This window comes from Taudactylus pleione, unplaced genomic scaffold (genome assembly GCF_031769625.1).
Source record: "Taudactylus pleione unplaced genomic scaffold, aTauple2 ptg000154l, whole genome shotgun sequence".
Classification (NCBI taxonomy): domain Eukaryota; kingdom Metazoa; phylum Chordata; class Amphibia; order Anura; family Myobatrachidae; genus Taudactylus; species Taudactylus pleione.
The window spans coordinates 707,066-716,479 of record NW_028284556.1 but is presented as its reverse complement, the minus strand read 5'-3'; the positions used below and the strand labels follow the sequence as shown (position 1 = coordinate 716,479).

General features: G+C 39.6%; 1 pseudogene; it reads right to left on the bottom strand.

Moving 5' to 3' along the window:
* Positions 1-515: 515 nt before the first annotated feature.
* On the bottom strand, positions 516-634 carry LOC148521841 (5S ribosomal RNA; annotated as a pseudogene).
* Positions 635-9,414: the final 8,780 nt, after the last annotated feature.

Genomic DNA, 9,414 nt, shown 5'->3' with positions numbered 1-9,414 from the left:
AACCTCCCCATGTCAGCCGCTGGGCGTTATGGGTGTGACGTCATCAATGTGTGCCCACTGCATGCCACGGTGCCTGCGTGGTGATGTCACTAGTGTAATGACATCATACACTATAGGAGTAAGTGTACTGTATAGATCTAATGTTGTTTATTTACATAAAAAGCAATAATTATAATAATGGCACCCAGGTGTTGAGGTTCAATACCTAACCAAGAACAAAGATGGTAAAGAAAGAAATAAAGTGAAAAAGTAGAAATATCAAGAAAGTGGAGAGAACATGTAAACCCCACACCCAAGATCATAACAATAAAAAAATTTAAATTTGAAAAAAGTTTCAAAATATCATATATATTCAAAGCTATATGAGAAATTATCCCAAAGTCTGTAAACTCTCATCCTGAGTGTAATAAACAAAATTGTAAAAAATCATAAAATTCAAAGAATGTCAGGCAAATAAATATGTTGCATTGCAAACCACTCCATCCCATGTGCTCCAAAAAGTGTTATGTGCATCCATATTACAGCACCCAATCTTCTTAGGAGGTCTCCCATCCTAATACTAATTAGGCCCAGTACTGCTTGGCTTCCAAGATCAGCCGAGATTGGGCATAACAAGTATGGTTTAACTGTAAAATATACAAACACCTGAATGGATGCAACAATGAGACTTATTTTGGTATACTAACTCCTAGGAATGTCCTCACGGGAATTACCCAAACTGATTAGGATTTGTTGCAACAATTGTAAAACTGTTTAACGATAAAATAAAGAAATGGAAAGAACGATTGAGTCAATCGTTGATGAATTCATAAGACAAATGAAAAAGATAAAGGGACAAATGTAATAGGCTGAGAGTTTAGAAAATGTGAGAGTTTTCTCACACTTTTTAAACTTGGCCAATGTAATAGAGTCCGAGAACATGCAAACTCGCATGTTTTTCACACTCAAAAAGTGTTTCCTGCTAAACTCTCACATTTTCTAAACTCTCACCTCCCAAATATAAAGACACTGGATTAACGTATCAAGAATATATGACACGGGTACATCAAAATAAAAACAAAAACAAACCATCCCAAATACTCCAAAATGTAACATTTAAATCCACATCAGATGTAGATGAGGACCAGTCGGCTACATCCTCAGATTCGTCATTCTCTATTTATGATATAGATGATGAGTCTGCATTCAATGAATTGACCAAACTATCATGGGATGGTAGCTGGGTCAACACACAAAGAGGAGAGAGACTGAGAAACACGGCTGAAGCAACAGACGTACATAATACCATAACAGACAAAATCAATCTATGTGAACAAGATACATTAAGTCTTGATATAGATACAAAGACAAAAGAAGTCACAATACTAAACATAGAATCAACTACTAATAAACCATGGGGGGACAGTTTTTTAGACTTGGAGGCAGGCGCTCATGCCTGCAGCCCACTAACCATAAATGCACCAAAAATCAAGAGGAAAAATATAGAGTCAGACGAGGATGTAGGGGGGGAAAACACTCCAAAAAAGCTAAAAACAAAGACATAATACCAAAGATTATGAATGACTACGATCAAAAAGAGTCCTTGTGTATTTTTAATTTGAGTAACACCAAACTGACAACACAACATGAACAAGTCCTATCAAAAGGATTAAAATTTGCACCGACATGTGCACCTAATAAATTTGACATATATTGTGATCTACAGGCATTTTTGAGGAAATTAACACTCAAAAAATATTTTATGAATAACCCAATAATAAAAAATCATTCAGAAACAGGAAAATTTAAACACACCAATCTCAAACCTAAATCAGATTTTTTCCCGAGCCATTTGAAAAATCATTACATCAAAACTTTTGAGGCTTTGGTTATCAAAGACCTCGAACAAATACAACCTGAAATTACTAAGTATAGGAGGACACAACAGCAGGGGCAATCACAAAATATTACTAAAAAAGAGAGACTAGCGTTAACAGAACTAGAAAGGGATAAAAATATTGTAATTAAACCAGCGGACAAGGGGGGGGGATTGTGATCCTTGATAAAAAGAAGTATATTATAGAAGCCCACAATATTCTGAGGGATAATGATACATATCAGATACTCAAGGGAGATCCCATACATAAATACAAACAAGAACTAGACACCATACTCAAGCAGGGACTCCAGGACGGTATTCTCTCGAAACAAGAATTTCACTTTCTAAATAACCCACATCCGGTCACGCCTGTTTTTTACTTTCTCCCCAAGGTCCATAAAGATCCACTGAACCCACCCGGGCGTCCAATAGTTTCTGGCATTAAATCACTTACAGCGAATTTGGCACAGTATGCAGACACTTTTTTACAAAATATAGTCAAAGGATTACCTTCCTATATTAGGGATACCACAGATATAATCAATACTTTAGAGACAGTGGAGTGGCATTCAGATTACTGGTTAGTCACCAGTGACGTGTGCTCACTCTATTCGGTTATTAAACATACACAGGGCTTGGAAAGCACCAAATACTTTCTTGAAAAAGACCAACAATTAGAACAAGCACAGATAGAATTCATCATCAAGGCCATTGATTTCATATTGCATCACAATTACCTGTGGTTTGAGGATACATTCTATCTTCAGACCACGGGTACCGCCATGGGATCAAAGGTTGCCCCGAGCTATGCCAACCTGTTCATGGGCAAGTGGGAGGAGGAGCGCATATGGGGGGGGCATGGCTTTGGGGCAAATTTGATCCTATGGCGGAGATATATAGACGACATCATTTTTATATGGAACGGCACCAAGGCAACTCTTGATGCCTTTTTAGAACATGTTAATGATAATGACCGTAATCTCAGTTTTACCACACAGATGAGCAGAGATAGAGTTGTCTTCCTGGACCTAGAGATTTATATTGATAACAATAGACTACATACTCAGACGTATAAAAAGAACATGGACGTGAATAGTTATATTCTATCCACTAGTGGCCACTATAAGAGCTGGCTAGATAACATACCTAGGGGACAATTTAGGAGAATACGGAGAAACTGCTCCAAGATTGAGGATTATCAGGAACAAGGACGTGAATTAAGTACACAACTCACTAATAAACTTTATGACCCTAAATTAATACAACAGGCATTTTTAGAGGCTGGACAATTGGATAGGAGAACAATTTTGAACACAAAAAATAATGATGAAACAATATCAGCATCCCAACAACAAGATGTCCAATTCATCACTCAATATAACAAATCGGGATATCACATTAAACAGATTCTAAAGAGACACTGGGACATCTTATTACAAGATGATGATCTGGATAAAGTCCTCAGCAGAGTACCTAAAGTTATCTACAGGAAAGCCCCAGATATCAAACAGAAATTGGTCAAAAATCATATTCCTCCAAACACATTTGTACAAAAACAACTACACTATATGTCACAAACAGGAGGTTTCTACTACTGTGGAAAATGTACAGGGTGTAAAGTTACACACACCCGTATCAGTAAAAAATTTACACATTTCCACTCATCAACAATTGACAAGAACTTTAAAATTAGACAGAATATGTCATGTGAATCCCGGGGGGTGATTTACCTTTTAAGATGCGAATGCGGCCTCGAATATGTGGGTTGGACGATTAGACCTCTTAAAAATCGTATCTACGAGCATATCAGGAACATCAAAATTGGCTATGAGAATCATAGCGTGTCCAAACATTTCAAAGAAGCACATAATTCGGATCCTACCAATTTATTCTTCATGGCCATAGAACAACCGCAGGTCAATTGGAGGGGGGGAGATCATCTTAGAATTATAGATAAAAATGAAATGAAATGGGTTTTCATTTTACACACCATGACCCCCAAAGGTTTGAATATTGAATTCAATAACAGAATATTAATTAATTAATTAACACCAACATATAAGGATTTTCTTCCTTTTAAATTAATCATTCAATTTACCTAACTTTGAGTGCTCATGTGCATCAGAAATGGATTAAAGATAGGAATTTAGATTTATGGATTAGTGATTCATAGATAATGTGTAGGATATATATGTTGAAGATTAATATATCTGAATTCATAGAGAGAGTAGTTCCTTTTCCCCTTCCCCACCCCTTTTTTATCCTTGCATAGCACAATCTGACAAATTCAGAGACTGGACACAGTACCATAAAAAAGAAAAAGTCTGACACACCACAACTTTAAAATAGTATGTTGTGGACTCCTCAATCTTCACACTTGCATGTCTATATATTCAATTTTTTTTTTTTTTTTTTTTTTCTTTTTCTTTATGTGATCTATATTGAGCGACTGCTTAACCATTTATATCAGATTTCTACTATATATTTTTATAAAGTTAGAACAACAGCCCAAAGATGCTTTTACACAGACGATTGAGTCATCAGACCTATTATTAAGGGAGACTCCCACCTCATAGATGATTGGCTGCCTGATAACATATTAACCAGCCAGCATCAGAACACACCCATCCTTGAAGAAGGCCTGATTGGCCGAAACGCGTCGACGCCCAGTTTTCCACACACGTGACTAAGGAAGCAGAGAGCCTTGTGCACAGCCTCACGCTGCTACTCCTTATCCTCCTAACAGGAAACAGCAGGAAACAGCACCCTCCTCTGCCATACTACAGAGCAGCGTGCATTAGAAGCAGAGGGTTGAGCGAGTGGTCCGGCTGGACTGACTGCGGCAATTGAAATCATACCGCACTGCTCCCCTCCTCCACACACCACATGGACAGTGCAACACGTGACATTCAGTGAAGACGCCGACCGGTAAGCCCCGCTAGCGGGACGCTGCAGTCACACTTTGCACTGCTCACTCTATCACCGGGACATTGCTTCAGACAGTGCAGGGACACGTACGTGGATATCCACATACGGAGAGCTACCTTTCTACATAAGGTTACCCTCACTTCCCTAGCACATTGCAAGTAGCCAAAGGGACATACACATACTTGTCTTTTTAGACATAGGGTACCGTATATATTTACGGGAAGGTAACCCCCTCAAAGGGCACACCTACCACCCGGACATTATTTACCCACTTGGGATCAGTCCTATTGGCTGACTTTTTCTTGGCTACTAGTCGGTATGGACAAATACTGAGCTGATATTATAACATAAGGGTACCGTATATATTTACGGAAAGGTAACCCCCTCAAAGGGCACACCTGCCACCCAGACATACCTTGATCCTTCCATATAGGACTTAATCATCATATATAATTTTTATTAGATTATTTTACCATCATACTCCTACTACCAGAAAGGAGACATATAAGAGTCTAAAATAGCCATCCATATCACTAGACGCATTGGTATATGGTGTCTATATAAATAAAAGATTGTTTATAACATTCATTAGATCTGTTGTCATCTCCACATTTTTTACTTTAGCTACATTTTCTATAATATGATATATAGACAAGGTGAGCGCATGGTACAAAATCTATTTTTATCAGTATAATTTTGTTGGAGACAGGACATCTCCAGTACCAAGCAGCCCCCTAAAACAATAAACATCTTGTTGAGCGCTGTTCACATTTTCCATTTCTAAACTCTCACCCTATTACAGTTGACCCAAAGTCTCATTAAGTCCAAACGGAGAAGCGGTGCTCATATTATGTATCCATTGCATCTCCAGTGTTAAATTGTAAATAAACCTTTTAATATATTCCTTCCTATAAACCTCTAAGATTCACCTGCCTAGAACCTCTAAGACAAAACCTGCCTATAAACCTCTAAGATTCACCTGCCTAGAACCTCTAAGACAAAACCTGCCTGTACCTTCTAAAACCACAAGATGTCGCTATTTTGATTATACCATTAATGAAATACCAAGACAGTTGAATAGCGATCCGAAGCGCTAAAGATTATTATTCAGGTAAAAGTACAGATGTTACAACGCTATGATCTAATAATGAGCGCAAATAAATTGTACAAACATTAGGTCATAAGGTACAGTTAAAATACATGAAACGGTTATTAAAGATCAAAATACAATGAGCAATATGAGAAAGAGAGAGAGAGAGAGAGAGAGAGAGAGAAAGAGACATATTAAAATACAATGAGAGATATATCAATGTCTGCTGAGAGCACATGTTCAAGATGGCTGGTGATGGAGTGTGTGTGCGTTTGTTTGTGTGTGAGGGGGGGGTTGGGCCAAAGCACATGTTTTTCCTTTGTTTGCAAGCCTCATGATCCCTAGGCAAACTCCATCCTGCACCAAGCTGCAACTCCGCAAATCATCCATCAATGACCACAACCACAACAAAGACAATATACCTATCTGACCCACACAACACCACAACTGGGCAGTATCACAATTTCCCTTGTTCACCCCACATGGAGGCAAGCCATCTCCAACAAACCGCAGACAACATACCCATCTGACTCACACAACACCACACGACAACCACCCACGACCATTCAAAGCTGCCATCAATTCAACCTCCACGATACAACACTGACACCACCCTATGATCACATTCATGAGTATACAGCACACACAAAGCTCATCTCTCCAACCAGCATCAATCATTCACAAATGGGAAGGCAAACACAGAACACATGGCAGGGCCCCAACACAGAACACATGGCAGGGCCCAACACAGAACACATGGCAGGCCCCAACACAGAACACATCAGAGGATCTCAATCAACCAGCATCAATCACCCACAAATATCACGACAACTCCACAATCAATCCCTTTCCTGCATGCTGACAACAGACCACTGTACCCTACAGTGCAGATGAAAAGCACAGACCAGACAACACATCATCCACTGCATGCCAACACAGACCCATGAATATCCTTAGAAAACTACAAACCACACACCATGCTAAGCTAATAACAGATTAACACCACATAGCTACAGACACCCAAATAGGCTAAATATTGCACATTTTATACTCAGCTATAACAACCCAGAGGAACTGAGACCCATTCTTCCGTTGTCTGGTCAGGGAGTGTACCTCTCTCTTCCTTCTAAAATTTGCAAGTGTGTCTGCTAAACTGTGTTTTCTCAGCTATGTGCATGCTATGTTCCCGCCCCCTTTTACCTGTGAGGTCATCAGAAAGGGAGTATCCTTTTGGGTTACCTGAGACTACTGTTTCTACTCTCAGCTAGCTAGCTCTATTGATTAGACTGGAATAACCAGTCCTTTGGAGAAATCTGTTACAGGGCATTTATTGGACAATTCCAAATGGATACAAAAGGTCTCCAACCTCCTTTTGTATCCCCCAACATGCAAATCTAAGCTGCTATGGAAAACAACATTTCAAATAGATATTCTCTCTAACATTCATATTTCATAGCCGCATGTTCTGATCTTCATATTGATGTCACCGGAATGCTGCTGAAACAGAGTAGGTCAGTACGGTTCCACACACAGTTCAATTGTCATTTACTAAGCCATAGTTACAGAAAACATTCATTTCTTAATTATCCTTTTTGCGTTACAGGACCATTGCTTTTAAATGTATGTATGCGGGGAAAACACCACTGAATTGCGTTGTGCGTCTGAGGGTCGGTGGGGCACTCAGCGAGCAGCACTAAGCTGGAAGGGCATCTATGTGTGTGTGTGGCCATGCCAGTATGATTTTGGGAAGGATCACTAAAAAACTGACTGTATCCTGTTTAACATTGTGTGTATGAGTTGCAGGGATATATATATATACATATACACACACAAGCACACATGTATTTTTCTGATGTTCTTAAACTGCAAATTGCAAAATGTGTTTATACAGTGAATTTAATTCTCATACAGGAAGGAGGCTTCCAGCTGTGCTGTCGGTGCCTCTCTGTCTAGTCTGCCTGTGTTTGAGGAAGGCTGACTATGTACCTTTTGTTTACAAAATAGTGCTGTGAGATTTTATTTCTAAGATGGAGTCTTGGCCCTTTACAAGACAGCATTGCGCAGATTCCAATTGCAAACAGATTCTGTCTTCGCCAATTATCCGGTTTTGACAGTCCACCCTTTGATAGCCAATCAAGTGCTATCACAACCTGTTCTGAATCTGTTTAGCCATGCATGAGAATATACCGTTCAATGTTATTATGGTATGACACGGTATGTTCATTTGAACCATTCAGATAATGCGTCTCCGGGATGGACATGAAACTGTCCTTATACGCACACCGCAGATCCTTAAGGGATCATGGGAAAGATGTTGGGATGCACCTATCCTATAAGGAGTGCCTTGGAAGGGGTTGGGACTGCATTACCTAAGATGACTTAAAACAACATAAACGTTATATCCATGCATGACCACTCAAACTCAGGCTACATTATTATACACTACATATTGGACCGGCACTCCCCTGGTTTGGTATAGCACTCCTCCTTTCGACTCCTCTGCATCAATGCCGACATCAGCTCCCATTGTCTGTATCAGTCCCCTATCACCGAAACCAGGAATCCCTGAGCAACCCAGGATGGTGAAAACTCTGAAAAAGAATACAAAAATGAACACAGCGGACTGGTCCATTGCTGCAACACTGATCTGCAATTTCTTTAGCTCAGATAGCTCACAGTCACCTTTTAATCTTCCCGGCACAAGCTCGCGATCGACAGGTCCATGCTATCGGCCTCGTCTCTGCCTTGCATCTCCCCCGGTAGATTAATCCTCCCTGTATTTGGTGGAATGGACTCTGGCATCTTAGTCGGCCACCCTTTGAGGATGTAGAATTTAGTTAACACGTCGGATATGGTTCTATCCCCCAATCAATCAGGCAATCTGAACACAAGAAATTATTAGATCAAATGAATTTTTCTCCAGGTTTAACATCATTACAGTTTGCTTCAGGCATGTTAGTAAATAACACTCCAATTCCTGTTGTTCTTACACATTGTCATGAGAACCTGCACAGTAACCTCATAATATTTTCATATGAGGCTACCAGGCAAACAGTATCTCAAAGGGAGACAGACAGGTGGTCTGGGATGATCTTGATACTAGTACCTATCACCTTACACATGTTGTAAAAGATATTACTTGTGAAATGAGTATTCCTTCCATCACTAATTCTAAGGATACTGTATTGATACAAAATTCCTGCAATAAAAAAATTTCTGTTATAAATGTCTATGGTTCTATTGTTTCCTTGTCCCCTGGGTAGGGCTGTACTTCAAATATTTAACCTTAGCCGGGTATGGCTGTCGTATGTCTTTCGCAGCCTTGCGTCCTGTATGTGAAAGATAAAGCACAACAGTTTAATATCATTTAAACATAACAGTTCTATAAAGCTTTGACAAACAATACTGGGTTAGTCCCTGGGACCCTGAGGCTTTCGTGTCTATGTGCAGTGTACCTCTCCCTTATATGGAAGCAAGAGGGCACTGGTAGTTGGGGTATGGGAGGGAGAAAATAAACAATAGTTAAGCTACCTCACTC